At 42.3% G+C, this 21,257-nt stretch overlaps 1 protein-coding gene across 4 annotated transcripts in view; it reads right to left on the bottom strand.

The window, feature by feature from the left end:
* The window catches only part of CDC42SE2 (CDC42 small effector 2), a 559,740-nt gene that overhangs the window by 294,740 nt on the left and 243,743 nt on the right, over positions 1-21,257 (bottom strand). For 2 of the 4 annotated variants that reach the window (XM_069625633.1, XM_069625634.1), the window contains exon 3: positions 19,781-19,849. The exons of the other annotated variants lie outside the window; for them this stretch is intronic. The gene's annotated coding sequence lies outside the window, so the exon portion shown is untranslated. The remainder of the gene's footprint in view (positions 1-19,780; positions 19,850-21,257) is intronic. 4 annotated transcript variants of the gene reach the window in all.

Below are 21,257 nucleotides of genomic sequence, written 5' to 3'. Positions count from 1 at the left end.
AAATAAAATGATGTCCACTCAAGTTCTATAAATAGAGTTGCCAACAACTAATCAGTAAACACCAGGGAATACCACCCATGTAAAAGAACACAACATGTAGACCTTGGTATAAAAGGACCCTCTGGTTAGGTGAGCATGGGTGTTCGGCACAAGAAGGCACAAGTCCATGATTTAAAAGGTTTGTCTTTAAAGAAAAGATAGACGGCTTGAACGGTTCAAAAGTCACTATGGTCCCCAGAAGTGTACAGGGCCTCATCACGTTTTTGGCATCAAAACAGCAGTCAGGGTGCTTTTGGCACCGGTCGGGAGGAGTTTGGGAGCAGCGGTGACGGGTTACAACAATGCAGAATTGTTTGGCAGCTGCGTCAGCTTGGGGTCGAGGACGTGCAGAATGACAGGTGGTGTCACGACAGTAGTGATTGAAATCAATCTGAGGGAGAACTGAGACTTTGCTTCAGCAACAATTGGGCACACCTGGCTCAAAACAGCATCATGGAAATGCAGCAGCACCAGTTCAAAGCTCAACGCAGCTTGGGGGTCTCGGATGTGAACATGACAGCTTTGGCAGTGAGCCAACTCAGGGATGTGGGGCCATTTGAGCATCAAATTCAAGAATGACTACAGTGGTTTGCTTACTGAAGCTTGGATGGAGCGGAAGGTCCCGTAAGCGTAGTCGAGGCAATTTGGAAATACAGGGAGATCCAGGGGCCGCTTCCTTGGGCATGTGGATGCCGGGAGACCCAGTCTGGGGTTTACAGGGACAAGGCGAGTATCCCACTTCAGGGAGCTTGGCTCGCACCTTCAGGGATCCTTCACGTCCAGTGACTAGGGTCCTGGGTTCAGTGCAGCCAACAATATAACCGTGGTTTGACATCAATCAACCCTACTCCTCCCCCCGCCCCTGGGATTGTTAGGGGACAGAGCCCTCCTCCATCCTGGATGCCTTCCCGTCTTCATCTCTACGGCTGGGGTCTTTGAAGTAGCCAATACTTAAAACAGGAGAACATATTGTGAATAGGAGTCCCTTTACAAACCTGTCAGTAAGCGTCAAGAATATAATTATGAAAAACGTGATACTGTTCAGAGGAGAACATCAGTTTCCCTGATGTGTGCTTACAAGCTAAGCAACAAAATATAAGACCTAGTTCTGATGAATGGCATACAGAGCAGACCTACACAGAGAAAATCACTACGCTGTGGGGTTCACAACAACCTATAGGTCCTACTCTGTGTGGACAATGCGAAATATGGGGCCATACATGGAGAAGTAAAGAAACAGAAATAACTTCTATTTCCACAGGTTAGTTAACAAACTAAACACAAACTGTGGTCCGTGCCATGTTATGCCCAGGTCAATACGATCTACAGCGCAAAGACAATTGGGTGAAGAATAGGATCAAAGGAAAATCGAGCTTTATCAAAACAAAAATGATGGCAGCTCCTCCAGTAAAGCTTTTAGTAGAAATGCAGCATGGTGCAAATCTCCTCGGATTGCCAGTTATACAGAAAGTAAAAGACCCTGAGGACAAGCTTCGCAAGAGAACCAGACCACATCTGGGGATACTGCAGCTGTGGGCCCTGAGGGCTGAGTGCCCTCACTTGGCGCTGGTGAACTTCCACCCCTGCACTTGAAATTGAAAATGTTACATTAACCCTTTAAATGCCAGCGACGAGCCGGCTCGTCGGTAAAAACCGCTCCAGGTTGCCACTAACGAGCCGGCTCGTCGGTGGCACTTAAGGGGTTAATGAGGGGGGAAATGCTGGTGGGTTTGGGCGGTGAATACCGCGATTTAAAAAAAAAAAAAAACCATTGGCACTGGGCGGGAACCTCAATGGCACTTAAGAGGTTAACTATACATTTTGCAATTTTGCAATTGACATTTGATCATGAGAAAAGCGCCTTTAAAACAGAACATTGAACAATTAGTGACTCCCTGCACCGCAAATAATTATTGTCAAATCACCCTGATGTTTAAGCCAGCTCATAGGTAAATGCGAGCAGTCGCTTATTACAGTAATAATTGCCTTCTTATCCTGGCTTTGTTGTTGAGAGATAATTCCTCACATGTACACGTTTACATACCGAAAGGCTGCTTACATTGTTGGTAGGCAGTATTACGTTTTTCTTTAGATTTGTATTCCATAAGGACTTTTAATTAATAAAGCTATTCAATCAAAAAAGAAATAACATTCATAGCAGAAAAGAAAAACAGCTGAAGAAATTGTGCAAATCATGAGCAGAGTATCTATGAAGGATATGGCGAATAAACTGATTAACATAATAAGTAACATGTTTGAACACAGTTTTAGAATACACTTGTGAAGGCCGGGACAGAAAATAAAGACTCAGAGGCCCAGAATATTGAATGACAGAAAAATACTTGCATGTAATGGAATGGAAATAAAGAGAAAATACAGAAAATATTCTGCATGCAAGTAGACAATTTGAGGGAGCGGTTGGGGGAGGGGGGTTGTTGAAACAATGTATTTTATGTTCTCTTCTAAACAATGATTGTGCCGCTCTAGCTAGAAAAGCAGCTTTGCAGCTATAGGTTCGTGTTTTTTTTTTTTTTTTTTAAATCAACACATCTAGGCAAATATTACTTGTGACACAAATTTGGGGGAATATGTGGTGTTGGTGAAAGCATAGTGACAGGCTGTTGCCACAGTTCTAAATTAAAAGACCACTGGACTAGAATAATGTAATAGTTTGGAGGAGTAGTGGGGTTGGAGCAATCCATTTTCGGATTGAACGAGATTGCAGCAATTTCATTTTGCGCTGTAACTTAGGTGAATATTTATTTTATACCATTTAATTTAATAAATCAGGATGCTGATGTCTAGGCGGGCTCTGTAGCCAAAATAAAGTGTGAAAACCTTCATTGAATGCCTTCATACAACCCATTTTAAGAATAGATGGGAATTATAACTACAAATGTATGGTACGGAAAGCTTTCTTTGTGTAATTCCCCCACCAAAATATTTGATCCCTCCTCTTTTTGCAATACCAAGAGATCCTGTAGTAATCCTCAATAATTCAATCTGAAGTGATCTTTCAGCACCATCTGTCTTTGAACAATGAAGTCTGGGATAAAACATTGTTGCACAATTGAGGTCTTCTCCTGCTTTTGGTGTTAGCGTAATTTTGGAGGATAGATTCAAAAAGCGTTTAGTCATCAAGCTCTTGTATATTTCCTGTAGAGGTGGGGTTAATTCAGGGGAGACCTCATTTTAATGTCTCCCGGCAATCTATCCAAACTTAGATGTTTAAACCAATGGATATTGCAAATAGTGTATTACAAATATTTCAACCTTATTTCATGGTCCAATTGCTGCCAGCAGCTTTCCGCTTTGTGGTGGTAATGTCATACAATTCTTTTGCACTAGCCTATTTGAATCCTGGGTAATTGGAGATCCTTTTCAAAATAAATAAAAGCATATAAGAGTTAACACCGTTATAGTCCGAACATTTAGCAGCATGATTTTTGTTGGGAGTACTTTATACTCTCAATTTAATGTTTCAATATTACTTATCACCTTTGTCTAGTGCAGACCTAAATCTACTCAAGTCCATAAAGTTCCTTTAAAAATGTGTTTTTAGGCACAGTTATCAAGAAGCATTTCCCCCTGTGAAAGGCCTTTAACTCCACTAAAAAACAAAGCATTTTTAGGCACTAACATGCGATTGGTCTCTAAACTAAGTACAGAGATGAAAATACATAGTTTAGAAACTAAACCCAGTTAGTGCTTAATGATTCTTTGATATCTTTTTAGTGTTTTTGACTAGCTAAGGTTTCTTGAAGTGCATACACGTTCTTCCTTCAGCTATGGTTAGTGGGTGTACAATAAATACAAGTACAAGGAGAGTAACCTGTGATTGTTCCGATGTGACAACAATTAACAATTGTAACAGACTGCTCTCCTGGATTCTGGAATAACAAAGAAATGTCCATTCTCACCAAACTACAGTGCGCAGAGTACAAAGACATGCCTCTTCCTGTTTGGTTGGTCAATGTGCAAGTGTCTATAATATCCTGGTCTGATTCTGTCCTGTTGAGAACCTACCCCTTTCTGTGCTCTTTCCAGTTGTTGAAAGAACAAAACAGAGCTTCCCACTTACCCCCTACTTTTCAACTTGGCATTGAACCGATGGTGACCATGTAAGACCAACCACAATGGGATGGAGGGGGTTTTGTGGAGTTCAAGACCAATTTGCAGATTACTTCCTGCCGACGGCCTTGGGTCAGCATGTCAACAATATTCAATTACACTCAAATTCTGACATCTCATGATATAAAGTAACCTGGGAGGAAAAAGCATCCATCCCGATATCAAAGTCTGGAACAAAAGATAGAGGTCAAGGACCGGCCACTAAAGTAATCAACATAAAGCCCCCAGAAGGTATTATGAATAGGGTTTAAAAACAATTTGAGAAAATACAGGAGGACTGAGAATGCTGGTCTCTTCGGCGGAAACTAAATACTTGTAAGACGTTTGTTCTACCTAAAAGTCGGTTTCCTGATATACTTGTGGTGCTCCAACAGTTACTCTTTATTATTGAAAAACTATTCAAAGATTTCATCTGGGAAGGGAAAATCTCCAATATTGAAAAGATGTAACCATCCAGAGAATGGAGCTGAGATAGGAGCTTTGCCTACTGGATCTAGCAATGTGTCAAAGCAAAGTTAGACAATGCCATGAGGTGGAGGTATTTAGATCTTTGTGTCATTGAAGACCCTGGTTAGCTTGTGTGAGAAACCCAAGGGTATTCTCACGCCTTTTCCCCTTGGATCCTCTGCTCAGATGGCCAGGGAAAGGCCATTGCTCTTGGATCCTGACCCTGGGGGTAGAGAAGCGAGGTAGGATCACCTGGTCACATGACCTTTGGGGATTGGGAGTGGGGCACACACAATCAAGACATGGTATCACCCTTTTTGTCTTTTGAAGACCAACCTAACCCTCCCCCAACCTCTATATGTTAGCATAAAGCTGTTCCCCTAATTTCCCCACATTACACTTGACAGTACTGGGATGGGGAAGAGGCGACTAAGAGTAGTGAACACTAACCATTTCACCACTCTAGTACTGGGACGAAGAAGATGCATGCAAGAGTCAGGTATGTCCCCTTAATCAAAGTCAGGCAGACCCAATTGAGAGAGCACGCCTGCACACATGCAACCAATTAATCTGGTTAACTGGTTGCATGTGTATAAAATGAGAGACAGAAAACCAAAGGGAGGAAAAGGGAGGCATGTTAAGGAAGAGTCCAACAGGGGACGCTTGTGTGGAGGAGACAACCATGGTAGGACCGGAGAAGGAGCCATCAAGCCGGCATATATCAGAGGACTTGCAGGACCCAAAGCAAGGGGGCCCATGTAAATGCAGCAGGTCTGGGGCCCTCCGTAATAGAGGGCAGGCAGAAGGAGCTGCGAGGAAGCCCGGAGAAGAAAGTACACTGTCCGCATCGGTGAAGAGTTATTCCGGTTGCCGGCGTGTTAGAAGGAACATCCGGCAGATGAGCTGGACGCGTAGCGGTGGACTTCCCGACTCCAGAAGTGTAGAGGAAGTAGCTGGAGCCGCTGAAATGGGATGCCTGAGCGGGTGAGTGTCGGGGAGGGCACTAGAGCACCAAGGTGCTCCTATCAACCGAAATTAAGTACCGGTCCGCAAAACTAATTGAGACTAAAGCATATTGAATGTTGAACTAAATGGAAACTTCAAATTGAGCAAAACAAATGCTTACTGAATGCCGAACTGAATGGAAGATTCAAATTAAGAAAAAACAAAACATTGAACCATGGGGGCCCCAAGATATGCTGGACACCTAAAAATCTTAGCAAGGTCACACCATACATCAATGCTCTCACTCTAGACAAAGCCTTTTTTGTGGGAGGATGCAATGCTGAATACATTAATGGTCAGCTGGAGACACTTGCCCATTAAACAGGGAAAGTAGGTTGCCATCAAATTGCAATTCGTTATGGTAAACATAAAAAAGCCTTTGACATTGAAGTATGCGATGCAAAGCACTTAATGCTGGCACCAAATTAGGAGAGCACGAATAGAAGTAGATTGCAAATGGCTTCAAGAAGCAAGAATTGGGCGCATATTAAAAGAAAATAAAAATTTTAAAAAAAGTACAGGAGTTGGTTAAGTGGGAGAAGACATTTGGTCCTTAATGGGCAGTGGCAATCAATGTTCTCCTCCCTTTGTAGTGGGAATATCAGATCCATTTGGCAAATTCTGGCCAGAGCTAAGGGTGACTACCGATGCCAAATGGTGAACCCAATACCAGAGTGTAGGTGGTAAGAATATATTCTATCATATTTTGTGTCTATAGAAGAGGCAACCAACGAAAATGCTTATAAGGGGAGTTGGTTATTAGCCCCTAATGTCATTGAAGTCCACACAGCGATTGTAAATTCGAAAAGTTCATAAGCACCTGTACCAAATGGGTTGTCCAACGCTGTCCTTAAGTCCGATTCAGAGGCATGGGCAAAAGTGTTGCATATCCTATATGGAAAGGTGTGTTCAGAAAAAAAATGTCCCACTACATGAAAGACGACCATCCTCTTGCCTATATATAAAAAAGGCGATAGATTATGCGCTGCGAATTATAGACTGTTGTCCTTGATGGATGTCGCAGGTAAACTTTTCACCGTTGTACCAAAGCCCTCCAGTCATTGGTGGGAGAAAACATTTTACACTACACCCAAACTGGTTTCCGTCGTGTCTCTGCGACTTCTCATAACATTAGGTTATTAGAGGCATTGATCCGCAAAGCTTCTCAAAAAAGGAAATCCTGCTTTGTACATAATTTGGGTGGACTTTAGTGCTGCATTCGACTCGGTCAATAGGGTCCATTTATGGACGAAGTTGCGTTCATGGGGCTGTCCAGAATGGTTATTATCTATCATCATACATCTATATTCTGGTAACGGTGTTCGAGTGCGACTAGACAACTCCAGTACAGTGACAGCTCCTGTGGATGTGAACAGAGGGGTTGGACCACGTTGTACCCTGGCTGCCCCTCTGTTCAATCTATAACTGACCTTCCAGCAAAGTTGCTGGCTGTTGATGGATGTGCAGTTAAGCGTGGCTCCAGACACATTGCAAGCCTGCTTTATGCCGACGATCTTGTTCTGCTGGACCGCACAATAAGGGGAGCCAAAAATAAATAAGACCCTCAGAGTTTGCAAAACAGTATGATCTAGTGATCAACATACATAAAACCAAAATCATGTTAGTATCTGGAAGTAAGCCTGCTAGAGTAAACTTTCAGATTGAGTCGAGTATGTGGATAGACCCCTATTTAGGAGTTGAGCTGATGGAAGATATAAATCTATTGTAGAGGGTAAGAAAAGGAATGCAAGGCAGTTGACTGGTTATATTGGCAAATGTGCAAACCAGATTGTGGGATATTCGACTGAAGATATCCTCAATCTGTATAAGCAAAGTTTTACACCTGCCATATTATATGGTCTTGAAGCTTTAGCCATGAAAGATCTTACATGACTTAATGTTGTTGAAGGAATCTTTTGGGGGAAGCTGTTACAACTGTCCCCAACCACCCCAATTGCCTCAAACTATGACTGGTTTCTCTTAAGATTCGGGTACCAACACAGAGGTTCCCTCCACATTAAATCCTGCGGTTTCCCCCCCCTATGCCCACTGCTACATTTTATGGGTATAAATCCTGATCTGAAATCTTTCAACAACTTTCTAAAATAGAATGATGAATGTTTTATGGATATGAACTGGGTCCCTGATTATACACACGGTACAAAGTATGCAGTATTGAAGGCTATGTTTAAACAAACTTGTACAGTGTGACTGGACTAACAATTATTTGCATCTCCAGACACTACATAATTATATACCGAATATTAGCCACCATTACCTCAAAACAGAACAATACCTTTTGAAATGTCCATGTCCGGCTGTCCATAAATTTATGATGAAACTGCGAGTAAACCAAATTCCGGTGTTTGCATTACTGGTAGCCACACTAACGTCCCTCTTGAACAAAGAATGTGTCATGTTTGTAAGCGGAAGTTGAACATCGAATCCCCAAAACATGTCCTAACATTAGGTCCCAAGATGGGAACAGTTTATATGACTACCTTGCGTTGGTTTGTGGCCAGTTATGATGCCATAAGAAGCAACGAATATTGTAACTTTTGTTTCAATTCTAACCTCCAATCTGTCCACATAGCACTATATAGGATTTTGGGGTCATATATCAAAGCATTTGAACAATGCGAGCACCCAGAATTGAGGAAATGACCTGTAGTATCATACCTGTTATCTAATATTAATGGACAATGCCAAATGAAATGAACTTGCATATCAATTATTGATGTTTAAGGGTTTTTTTAAATAGCTTTTAACTCGTAGTATGGATTATTAGAAGTCAAATAACTGGTTGTAGATCCACAATGAAAATGTGCTTTTGTGACCACGGTTTTTAGTGTGACATGTCATGATATAAGTGGTGAGGCATCTATGAAACCTAAGATAATGAAATATGAAACATATAAACATCTAATCATTTAAATATGTCTTATATATGTTTTGTAAAGGTTCATAATGAATCAATACAAATAAATGCATACATATTGAATGCTCAACTGAATGGACACTTTACATTAAGCAACATGAGATGCTATTGAACACTTAAGTGAAATCTGAAAACTAAACATTTTGAACATGGAATGGAATAGAACCTTATGGGCAAGCCGAACAGCAAAACAGCCCAAGTGCCCATGTGAAAGTGTATGAAATAAAAGGGCACAAGTGTAAGAGTGCAATAACTGTGTGGCAACGCCAAAGACTGGCAAGAACTGTGTGATATGTAATGGCAGAGACACAAAGCTGACTAGGGTAAGCCAGAGCAATACAAAGCAGCACAAAGCAAGAAGCTGGTAAAGTGCAACTAAGTGAAGGTGATTTTGAGCATTTAGTTCAGGCCAGATTCAGCAGTTTCTCCTTTTTCTGGATTCTCTGGTCAGCAAAAGGTTGGCACCGGGCCATTAGCTCTCCCTCACCCCACCACCCCTTGTTCCAGCCCTTAGAACTTGGGCTTAATGCTACTATCACCCCGGATTAGCAAAGCTGTAACACAGGGTGCTAAAACATTTATGGTTTTCAACGGGACAGCACGTGCAACCCGTTAAATTAAAATACTTTAAAATGGCTGCCATGGTTATAGAAGGTGGGCTCTGTACAGAGCCCCTCTTCTATGACCATGGTGGATGGAAAAGGGAAGCTGCTGTTGGGTGGGACTCCACAATCAGGTAAGTGGGAATGGCAAGGGGGGTTAGGAGATATTTTACAACAACAAAATAAAAGGAGGATCCGGGTGGGCGGAGGGGTGGAGATTTGCGGCCTGCAGCGGGGAGGCAGCATGTGGGTTCCGGGGAACGTGGGCTGAGATTACAGGTTTCAGCCCACGATCTGGGGTACTCGATTGGCTGCCCCCGCCACGGGTACTAATAAGTATTCTATCCCACAGACATCCATTCTAGAGCTCACAAATGAGTCAAGTATGCTTTTGGCATTGGGATTATACCATGGATTGTACAGACGTCTATCTCTTAACAAAAAATGCATATTTGAATTGCCATTTATAGGGTCTTGATTTCTAGCAAAACATTGTTTTATAGCTTCGGGTTTGGCCCAAAGGCATGGTTAATAAAATAAAAAGGCCTCCGATAGGTCCAAATATTTCCACAGATTGCGGTTTCATTCTCTTCCAATATTTGCGGCTCACATGCAGGATATTGTAACCTTTGACCTGTTGCCAGGCCTCATTGGAAGACATCCAGTATTTGCTCAGGATGTTTTTCTCCATCGTCCAGTACTCTAGCACCTTGAAGCATCCGTGTGCTAGATGGAAAAACCAATAAAATAGCTCATACCAAATAACTTTAAAAGTCCAGTTATTTGGTATGAGCTATTTTATTGGTAATAAAGGAGATGGCAAAATACTGCTTTAATCTCAAAGTAGTAAAGCAGGACGAATAAACAATCAAGTCGATTCATGCAGGATCACAATGTCTTTTCGATCATACTTAGGTTATATAATGCTAGAATGAGTCATCTATGATGTCATCCTACGTGGCAAGTTGCTAAAACCTATCGAGGGGTGGGATTGGATTAGGGGAATATGTTTACCTATAGAATATATGCATGTTATTTCCTCATTGATGGTCTCTTATCTGTAAAACACACCCTGAGCTATTTCTATACACGTGGTGCAAGGCACTTGTTATAGCAGAGAATGTAGCAGCGGAATAATACTTTGCAATATACTATGCAAAAGTGCATGGCAGGCTATTCTAATTGGTTGGCAACCCAACTCCAACCTTGGACATTCGGCTTGTTAGCAGCACGTACATAGACACAAAACCCAGGTACTTGGAGATACGTCAGTGTCCCCTTGTTTGCCCAATTAGTCTACACAAGCTCAATGGTAGGCCTCATGCCAGCGTCTTCTGTTTGAAGGTTGATCTTGCTAGGAGTGTAGGCACATTATCTTAGCTTCGGGCTTAAAAAAATAGCCCTTGTTTGTGAGCTCTTTTTCACGCATTACAGGATCTTGAAATTGTTCATATTGACGATGCTTTTAGTACCATTTGAATAAATTATGCTGGGTGCAGTGGCTCCTCTTGGCCTTTGGACACTTGCTCACTATCCCATATCAATTTCATGCCCTTTTAATTGTCCAATATTTTGGCATCGGTAAATGTTCCCTTTCCTCCTAATCTGTGAGAAATATGCCCTCGTGCAGGGTCTGCTCGTAGACTCCCTTTCTGCTTTTCCTTCATCTCTCGAAATAGCATCCTTCGTTTCAAGCCAATGTACTCCTTTATTTTGCAAAGGAAAACAGCTTCTTCATCATCTATTTCCGTTAAGATCCTGGGCTCGTATTTGGAGGTAGCTGGACTGATTTACATAAACCGCTGTCCATCTTATTCTAACAGTTGTCCTAAATGTTGAATATATACCTCTCTTAAGCAAGCTTCTACGTATTCTTTCTACCTTGCGTTTCAGTGCATTTCCAGCTATTGACCAGTGGGTCACTTAATTTTTCTGTGTGTTCATATGTACTGCATCATGCAGCACATATTTTTCGTAGTACTCCAGATACATCATTATTCTTGAGTATTTTCATATCGTTTCAGCATAGATTCATATATCTTCTTGGTGACATTCTTTTGTGGTCATTAGATTTTGTTTAACATACTTCCATGTCACGCACCCTTTTATTCATGGCTGCATTCCGGCAACACAGCAAGGGACATCCTTCCTGCTAGATTTCCCTCACTGTTTCCACGTGACAGTATCTTCTGAATGGCTGCCTGAGTGCATAATGTCTTTCATACAATCGACGTAGTATGGACATGTTGCATAAACTGGTGCATGGGTTCCCAATTGTGGCTCCTCATCTGTCATTCCAATAGGGGGGGGGTTGAGGGGGCTGTGACTAGAGAATGCATCCACTTGCTCCTCTACAGTCTAAAAACTGATTCCCCTCACTATTGTTTTACAGAAAACATTCTGTTCAATTTTATGTCAACGTAACAATGCTTGCACTTCATGATTCTGGGAAATGTGATCAGCGATATTAAGGTCTACAAACATTTTAAGGATTGGAATCAATAGGGAGGGAAACTCCTTGAAACGGACAGGAGGAAGCAAATTAGGCACAGGAGCATCGCAAGGCATCTGTGTTAGTCCATGTGTCAGTCTTTTCCTGTCAGATTATTTAATGGTCGTTGTTGGAAGCTTCCTTGTGCTCTTCTTGCAGCAAATCTTGCTCCTTTCATCTTCTCTTCAGTCATTTCTGCTACCTGCCAGTTGGTGAAGAAGATCAGTCTGAAGATCTGTAACTACTGCTTACTTTGATGACTTCAATGTTTCTTTTTAAAATCGGTCTCTACCAACAGGTCCCCTTTTCGTTCCGAGATGCCAACCTGGCAAATTCACCCTAATTTTAGGTCAGTAAATTAGTCTTTTTTTATTTTGATTAGGGGTTTATGAATGTCATGCATGGCTGATGATGGTGTAGTTACCTGCTCTTTTGAATGGAGGCATCCGTTTGGCTTTTGCATCTTTGCAGTCACCCTCCTACAAAGGGTCCCCCTGCTTTTATGATGGAAGTGTGTTAGTGGGAGCATCTTTTTCCACTCCAGGAAAAACACTTGCCACAAGCTCATTGTAGTCATTTGATGACTTTTCACCAGATTCTACAGGGATGGAGAGGTGGTGGGGATTGTTATACACATTAGTACCCGGCGCGCGCTGTACACCGGGAATACTATGTGTGGATTGGCTCTTTTCTGAGCCATACCACACGGTATTCCTGTGTACGTTAGTGCGTCTCGCGTGTGCATGGTACTCTATTCCCGGCGAGAGGGTCGTGGCAGCCCCTTAGCCAATGAGGAGGCTCGAAACGGGGCAATCCCCGCTCTGAGCCTCCCTATGGCTGGAGGCTGCCTTCGTCCCCGCTGGGGACTGTGGTATGTTTTGTTTTTCCTCAAACCCCCTACCCTGCAAACTATCCCCTCATCTCCCTCCCAACCCCACTTCCCTTCTTTTTTCTTCTTTTCTTGGGAGCGAACGCGCTAGAAACACTTCTGTTCCCAGCGCGTCTTCTCCCGGTGGCTGCCATAGAAAGGGAAAACTGACTACATTTTCCCTTTCCCGGTGGCCATTTTATTTCACTGCAGCAGCGTTTCAAACTGGAAAAAATGCCCTTAGTACCCCGTTCTAACGGGCTGGGGTACTAATGGCTATAAGAGCCTCGCTGGCGGGCCAATACCATCCACGGTAAGGTCCCCGAGGCTTCGTTAAGGCCCCGGGGGCATTACCTGGGCCGGTATTGGCCCACCACCTTGGGTGTTATTGCCACAGTAGAGCTTTATCTAGGTTATCAAGACATTCTCTAGATAACCTGTCAATTAAAAGACTTGTGAAGTCCAAACGCATTTACAATTGTCAGTTGTATTTCAGTGCCGTTTTGGATTTTTTTCCGATAGATTTTTTCTACCCTTACCAATATTATTAGGTTGCGATTTGTTCTCTCGTGACTTTTTTCAAACACATTCCTTACAACTTGCTCCAAACAAAGCATCATCTGCACAAACACACTGCAGTTATCGAACTCCTCTCCTCCCACGATCACATTTTGAATCAAGGTGCCGACTATGTGATGGGGCTGTAGAGAGGGTGCTGGGATGGCGGTAGGTGACTTAAGTACAAGCAATTGGCCTGCATGGATTGGAACCTGTGACCTGCGGGTCTCTGGGCTGGTGCTCAGGCCAGCAAGACATTTTACCATGTGTTAAGTTAGACAAAGGCTTTCTAGAAATATTTATAAGGAAGAATATTTGGCTCATGGAATTCCAGCGATGGGTGCTTTCCTCCTCAAGATAACATGCTGCAGTCAAAAGGGTTTTTGCAACTAGGGGAATATTTTTGAGGGCTACTACAATAATCTAAAAAATTTGGAAGATCAGCAGTCAAATCCATCATCAAATGCTGTTTCTACTGGCTCTTATTAGCACATTGTATGCAGCCTGATAGGGACCCAAGTCTTCAGCGCTCCGATTCCTACCCTCAGTTGAAAAGACAGTGGTCAGCTACCATTTAGCCTGACGAAAGGAACTCGGCATTTAACGTAAGAGATCGCTTTTCGCCAGCTGAGCTTTAATCACATAAAATCTTGCATTTTTTTTTAAATCAAGTTTCTTGTAAATATTGCATCTCATTTTCTTATACAGGCTTTTACAGAGGCCATCACATGATCTCTCCCTTTCACTACCAAGTAAATAAGACTATTAAAAAATGTAATTACAGTTCAGTATTCGTATAATTAAATGCCTCGTGATTAAGTGATGAAAAGTGAAACTCGTTCACCTGAGCCCCTCAAGCCATCACCCATTTTGTTTTTGGCACACAGATGTTGTGTCACAAAACTTGGCAAAGCAAAAAAATTGCCATGAATATGCAGAGTGAGGGGAGGCGGATATAAAGGGACACGCCACCAGCAGGTTTTTAGCTACAGGAAATGGAGGCCAATTTAGAACTAAGACTTTCCCAGCCAAACATAATGGGAGCTGCTCCATCGCGAAGCATCTAACAAACTGCCCTTCAACGCGCAAGGTCTCCTTCATCCTTACACAATTAAGGCGAGATACTGGCCGAGAACATTTCAGCTATTGTGTTAATATGGACAAGAGTTCAGTCATTGTTTGCACATTTATATTGTGCACACTTTAAACATCCAGTAAAACCTGCCACAACCACTCAAAATCCTGCCTTGCTACCGTGCAGCCAGTGTGGCTGGCTGATAGTAGAGTCATTGATGGCGATATGCTCAAAGGACACTGTTGTGAATTGCTTGGCATCCCACGGGGTAAGGCTTGATCATACCATGGGAGCCAGCGGTGCTTTCCGTGGGACAGCGAGAGCTATAACAAAGCTCTGTGCTCTCTAGGGCCTTGAAATGCTTTGTATGCGCTCAGAGAAGACACTGCTGACTAGTGTGACCAGAAAACAAAAAGGGGCTAGCACTAAAAAGGGCAGGAGTTTGTAGATATATCAAAAGAATTTAAAAAAAAAATCTTTCACAAGAAATCTCTTTAGTGTCCGTTAATTCCATTAATCAAGTTACTAGAATATTAACTGACGTTTCACCATCCCTTTATTTACAAAATCTAAACCTAGGAAGCCAATTTTGATTTTCAAGAAAGATGCATACAAACTTCAAGAATTTTGAAACATGATTTTACAACAAAGTAAATGGATTTCAGACACTAGTTATACACGGAGTCAAAGGAAACGAATAAGTGAAGAAAACGGGAAAACTGAAAAGTGACAGACTCGCCCCTTTAAAATAAGAGACTAAACAATTCGTAAAGAACTAACTCAGACGATAAGCATCCAAAGCTACACGAATATGCCATAAACATAATGAACATTTCCTGTAGGAAACCAAATATAGGCCTGATCTAAACATAATTTCCTGAACTAAGTACCCGTTTAGATGTATGCAGCCATCGTACTTGAAATCACTGGAGTGATTGCAAGTATGACTGCACTTAATAGGAATTTCTTAGAAGGGGCGTCCTTTATTTTTTTCTTTTCGTTCGCTAACGTGACTAGGGCAGCCTCAATGGGGACCTACTCACTAATTCAATGCGCATCACAGCTATGAGCAACATATTTTCAAGTGCTTACCACAGCTTTGCAATCATACTTTCCAATGGTTGGGTATGTTTTACAAAGCAGGGATTGTGTCTTATTTCAGAGCTTACTCAATAGAGAACGTGTTTTCTTTTGCACAGCTAAAGTTTTAAATCTAAAACAGTCCAAGAACAGCATTCATATTAGTTTAGAGGTAAACAAAGAAGAAAAGAAACACGCCACTCTGTGCTCAGACGGTGCCTATAATTGCAAAGCCACCAACTGGGCCGATGTACCACCACCGTTCAGACAATGAGAGCAGCACCAGGAGCAGTGCTAGAGCTGGAAGCATGCCCTTAGGTCGGGGATTCTGGCCATGGTCGATTCAACTCAAACTGGAATTGGAAAACTTTCGTTTTTTAGGATGCTGTTGCAGGGCCAATGTCTCTTTAAGAGAGAGACAGAGTCATGTGGGCCTAACCACTTGATTCGTGACGAAAAGTGGAGGAGGGAGAGAAAAAGAAAAAGTTCATTTCCGTGCTGTACTTAAAATAAAGAAGACGTTATGATTACACTCGTGTGTGTCCCTCGCTATTGTCTGAGGTCTGCGAGGCCCAACAGATGCTAATTAAAAAAAAAAAAATCAGGACTCCAATCCATTATTCAACAATGATCTTTGCAGGAAAGCCCACTCAACCAACCTCAAACAAGTGGGCTCACTTACACCATTCCATGCCCAATATTTACACCACCGCCACTTCAAAGAATTCACTAGCTGCCACTAGTTCAATTCGTGGTGCATGATATTTACAATTATATTATGCAATTACATCTTAGCCCCCTGGCTACCCCCCCCCCTTTCCCACCCTTGCTTATGCAAGCCAGCCCAATGGACCAAACAACCGTAGTTTCCCCAAGCATTCGCCCAAATTATCCATCCATGGACATCCGAGTATTTGAAAGCTCACTCCAGCACTTTTCCTGCTGCCCACCCAAACTCATCGCAGCGCCCCACCTAGCCTCACACCAGGCACAGACATCCACTCCCAACACATACCAGGTCCTGGACATCTGATGGCAGTGCTTACCTAATCTCTAGCTACTGCATATCTAAAGCCAAAATGGTTGTGCTTGGCAATGCTCATTTTTGATAGAAAGCTGTCCCAAGGAGGCAATTGGGGCATTGGGGTGGCGGGAAGGGACTCACTTCCTTACTCTACTCACACTGACCGCAAAAGATGGAAGTTCTAAAATACAGGGGCATTCAGAGCTAAGCAAGGGAACATCAATAGGATGAGCACCACCTGCCTTTAAAGTCATCAAGGCATACACTCTCTGAAATTGTTAAAGAAAGAGTGGCTGACTCTGGTGACATGTACCAACACCATCGCAAATGAAGCTTCTCCTCCCAGACAACCCGTCAGCCAAGTAACCAAAGTCCTTGCAATGTTGGGCACTAGGTAACAGGGGGATTTTCTTGCTGTGCGTGTGCCCACTTTAATGAATTTCATCAGCAATTCCATCCACCATGAATGAGAAGAATTTACAGTCATTCCAGAAAAAGTAATAGATTTGCAGTTAAGAAAAGATGTACCAACAGAATACGTGGACCAACTGGAAATGTGTAAGCTGCAGCTTTCCAGGATCAGTGTTCCAAAGTGTCACACTATATGTGGGGCATTGGTATGGCAGCAAAAGTCGGACAAGTAAACCAAAGAATGTTCATTTGGAATTCAAATACACCTTGTAACTTTTACCATTCTGTGCAGGCTGCTCTTCCACTCCATCGCACACGTGCACACACTCCTATCAAAACGAACCCACGTCTAGTGATTGTGTTAATTACAGTAAAACCTGAAGCACAGCCAAAGCCGCCAAAAAAGAAAATGTGTGTTAACCATTGTATTTGAAGAATCTTGGATGCCACAGGCGTGGGACAGGGTTATCGGTATACTGCCATACCAAAGGCCCCCCAAAATATCAACTCCAATGCTGCTCTTAGACTGGTAGAAACATTTTGGAGCCTCTCCTAGATCAAGAGAAAAAAGTTAAAATCGACGATTTAAAGACGATTTAAACCATGTAATGATGAACCAGAGAACTACACCAAGGACTGCAAGGGACATTTTTTAAATGACCATTAACCAAAAGGATCAAAAACACATTTCACTCGCACAGCTCATTGGATAGGTTTATACAGAGTGCCACAGATCTAAATTAACACCCGTTCTGAAGATGTTCAGCTGTATCTTTTAATGTGCAAGAATAACTAGGTGCACAGACATTCATTATAAAAGTATAGCTGTTTTACAGTTAGAACATTTTTACCAGTTCATGAAATACTCCCATTAGGAATGGGAATTACTTTTTTACTTGCAAAAAAATAATCTTTCTCCAAACTTTACAAAATGGGGAGTAAAATACTCCCGCCTTCAAAATCGTAGCCATTTAATGCATCAGCTCATATACTTATTTGGAATTCTTAGTGTCTATAGACCAGAAAAATAAAGATTTGATAGATAAAAAAAAGACGCAAGGGCCCTCTCTTCTGGCCATGATTCATACATTTGCAATGTCCACAGCAGGCTATTGCCTAAAGGCATCACCATAGCCTATAAACAGTCTGGCGGCCACCATACGCTACTGTCTTGAAGCAGGTTATGAACAGAATCAAGAATGGCTAGATGTTATGGAGGGGAACATTTGGCAGAAGCTATAGAGATTGCCAAATAGTAGAGCTGGGGAGGTTATACGTCTAGAACTTGGCTTAGTTTCTCTCAGAACACAGGTACAATTAAAAAGAGGACTATTGTATATGAAGGCAATGAAAGACCCGCAATGTTCATTATAACACCAGGAAAAACATCTAGTCCACTAATAAAGTTCCAAAAAGATGAGTTTTTCTTGTTCTTCAGAAAACAGAATGGGAACAAGATTAGAATACGTTAAAGAATGGACTTGTGAAAAAGCCCATCAGTGGGACTGGATAACAAATCATGAACAGATTGTAACGTTAAAACATCCGAGTACATTTGCAGTTTTGAATTTGGACTTTATGACCCCACAGAAATATCTACCCAGCCGGCACATGCCTAAATATTGCTTTGAGTCGAGTTTGGGATATAGTGTTGAGCAAGTTAAAATGTACAGAAAACTAAAAGTTCACAGTACCCTTTGTCACAAGCAGAACAGATTATTAATTTTAGACTAGTAGGAATTTTATATTTAAGAAGTCGACAGTTGATTTAGAAACAAATTAGAGAATGATTGATGTTGTATTGTGTGATATTAAGGCAAAAGCGTGCATATAATTAGTTTACAATGTGAATTCAGTTAAAGTAAATAACTGCATTTGTTTTGTATGGATTTATTTTAAGAATTTTGATAATTGTAAGATGTGAAAAGTTCAATTGAACTGTAACACTAAAATAAATCCTATCTGGAGCACTGGGTGGAAGAATAGAGGAATGCAAAATGCTTATCAGTGGGCAAACTTTCGCACTGGTGCACTAGATTGGAATGGACCAAGGTTCCCCATCCACGTCACCGTGGAAGAAAGGAGCAAAGCAGAAAATATTTAACCAACATGTAGACCAAGTCAGTATATAATTACAAAAATACAATGAATGTTGAAACGACCCAATACATTTATCTGGTACAAAGAAGTTGGTTAAAGGTATTAAATAACAGGATTCCATAGCGGGGAGGGGCGGGGCGGAGACTGGGGTTTATGGGCAAAAGTATCGAGATGTGTTCTCTGAAAGACACAGAGGACCCCACACTCTGGGTAGGAGTATTAATATAGCAATTAATCGCAGAAAGACATCCAGAGGATACAATTCAAAGATTTGGTATCAGGGATTTTTTTTTAGACCTGATACAATTTAAATATATGAAACAAATCATGACTTAATTTGCACTTCGAGCAGCAATTTACATAGCAGGAAAAAACTTGTTAAGAACACATCTAAGTGATAAAATTCATACTATTCAATCGTCAAAGCATTCATCCACATGCATCCGTCAAACAATCCACTTATACCATGCACCAATGGGTTATACAATATAAAATACAATCTATAAAAGAATTTCATGACATATAGTTCATCAGAAAAGTTGATTGAATGTTCAATCAATATGTGGGGCCACAATAGATCGGGCCAGTGGCCAAACAGTTAAGATGGGTCTCAGAAGTCTCCGTCCACGACCTCATCCCAAATTTCACTGAAGTATCAAGAGACACAGTTATGTGAGGGTTTTAAGATCTTCTAAAAGCATGTTTGACGGTCCACTGTCTCGCACTGTTCTTAGTCTATGGCTGCCCTTCACCATAGCACTATTTGGCTCATCCTCACTTGATGTTGCTTACCACACTCGACCGACGAAATCCACCTCTCCTGCACGGCTGACTGGACTCTACTGCATTGACAATGCATTCCACTCACACTACATTCAGGCTTCCAGACATTCTTTTCAAGACTTGAAGATGACTCTACAACAGCCGCTAATCTCCTTAGCTGTTGGTCCTTTCAAACACTGCCAAGCTGTCCTGCACTCCCCCCACCCCCTCGTTGCTCCCCATACTTACCAGCTCTAGATCAGATCAAAGAGTGACCAATCGTTTCGCATCCTAGCGCCCCTCTTTCCAGTGGGCACCCTACAAAACAATATTTAAAACGTATAACCAATGGAATAATGAACTTCAACTTTCTAAACTGAAAACATAGGCAAAAAAGGCAAAGAGTAAAGGCCTCTCCGATAGAAAATGTATTGCATTTAAAAGAAAGATCTCTAATCTTCCAGTTGTAAACATCATTTGAAAAACGAGTACAATGAATTTGCGCAATTCGCAAGGAAACAGAACTGAATATGAACCATTGTATCAGGAGCTATGGTGGGAGGAACCAAGGTCACCAAAGACAGAAGCAATAGAGCCATACTTCAGAGTGACACCTTGTAAATATATGTAATGTGCATATATTCTACATCTTAACTTGGGTAAGAACAAGCATATGTCCTACCAAGAGCCTGCTTATGTCCATGCACAAGCCCCTGCATACATTTTTAAGCTGTCAGCACAAAGATTTTTAGCAGTCAGTACATGGTGATATAGATCATTTGATTAGCAGAGTGAGTTGAGAGGGGTTGTTGTGAATAGATCTGTGTGGGCAGGTGTAAGTGACTCTTGTGTGTAAGGATCCGCCTGAATGGTGCTCAAACCAAGAACCAGGAAAGGGTGGGGGAGTCCGGGAGGCTGAAGTGGAAACAATTTGCTGTCTGACCTTTCAAATGTCCAGGGAGCAGACAGCAATCCAATAAGTGGGCCCCTGTGAAGCCCGAAGGCACTACAGTGTGATAATTCCACGTGTGGCGCAACCTGTGCGTTTATAAACTCTTTGGCCTTTTCAATCTTGGAACACTCCACCAGCGGGAGTACGTGTATAATGGACGACTTGGGGGGTGAACCCCGGTTCAACTGGGGTAGTATCCTCATAGCACCCTACTCCTGCAACCCAATCTGGATTTCAGGGGCTCTGTATGGTAGCTTCGGCAGCAGTGGAAGAGCTGTCAGGGTTGCTGATTGGGCCTTTGGCTTCCCACCTGGTAAAGCTATTGGGTGTTTCAGAAGCTCTACCAGTATCCAGGGTGGAGGATCCTTCAATTCGTTTTTTGCTTAGATCCAGTGGATCACTATTGACTGTTTATTCTTGGTAAATTGCCATGGTCAAGACAGGGTGTGGCTGGAGCCTCGACGGAGGGAGTAGGTGTGGTGGTGGTGGTGGTCGATTGCATTGGTTTCGAGGGTCCATTGCTCTCCCTAGCGATGGCATGATTTGCCGAAGGGAGTGGCTCTCAGCCACAGAACTTTGCAGATATTCCAGAAGTTACGGAAGTAATTCTGGAGTGCCACAGTACCTCAGGAACCAATATTACTGTAGAAGCTCATATTCAGCAAAAAGGATCCTTTTGTCGTGGTCGGTCTGCAGCTGGAGGAGATCTCGGCATGGCAGCTGATGTGTAGGACAGGTCCGCGCAGCTGCGCGCAAGCGTAGCGGGGGGAGAAA

This window comes from Ambystoma mexicanum, chromosome 6p (assembly GCF_040938575.1).
Source record: "Ambystoma mexicanum isolate Mex_15411 chromosome 6p, UKY_AmexF1_1, whole genome shotgun sequence".
Lineage (NCBI taxonomy): Eukaryota > Metazoa > Chordata > Amphibia > Caudata > Ambystomatidae > Ambystoma > Ambystoma mexicanum.
This window is presented reverse-complemented; position numbering and strand designations above follow the sequence as displayed.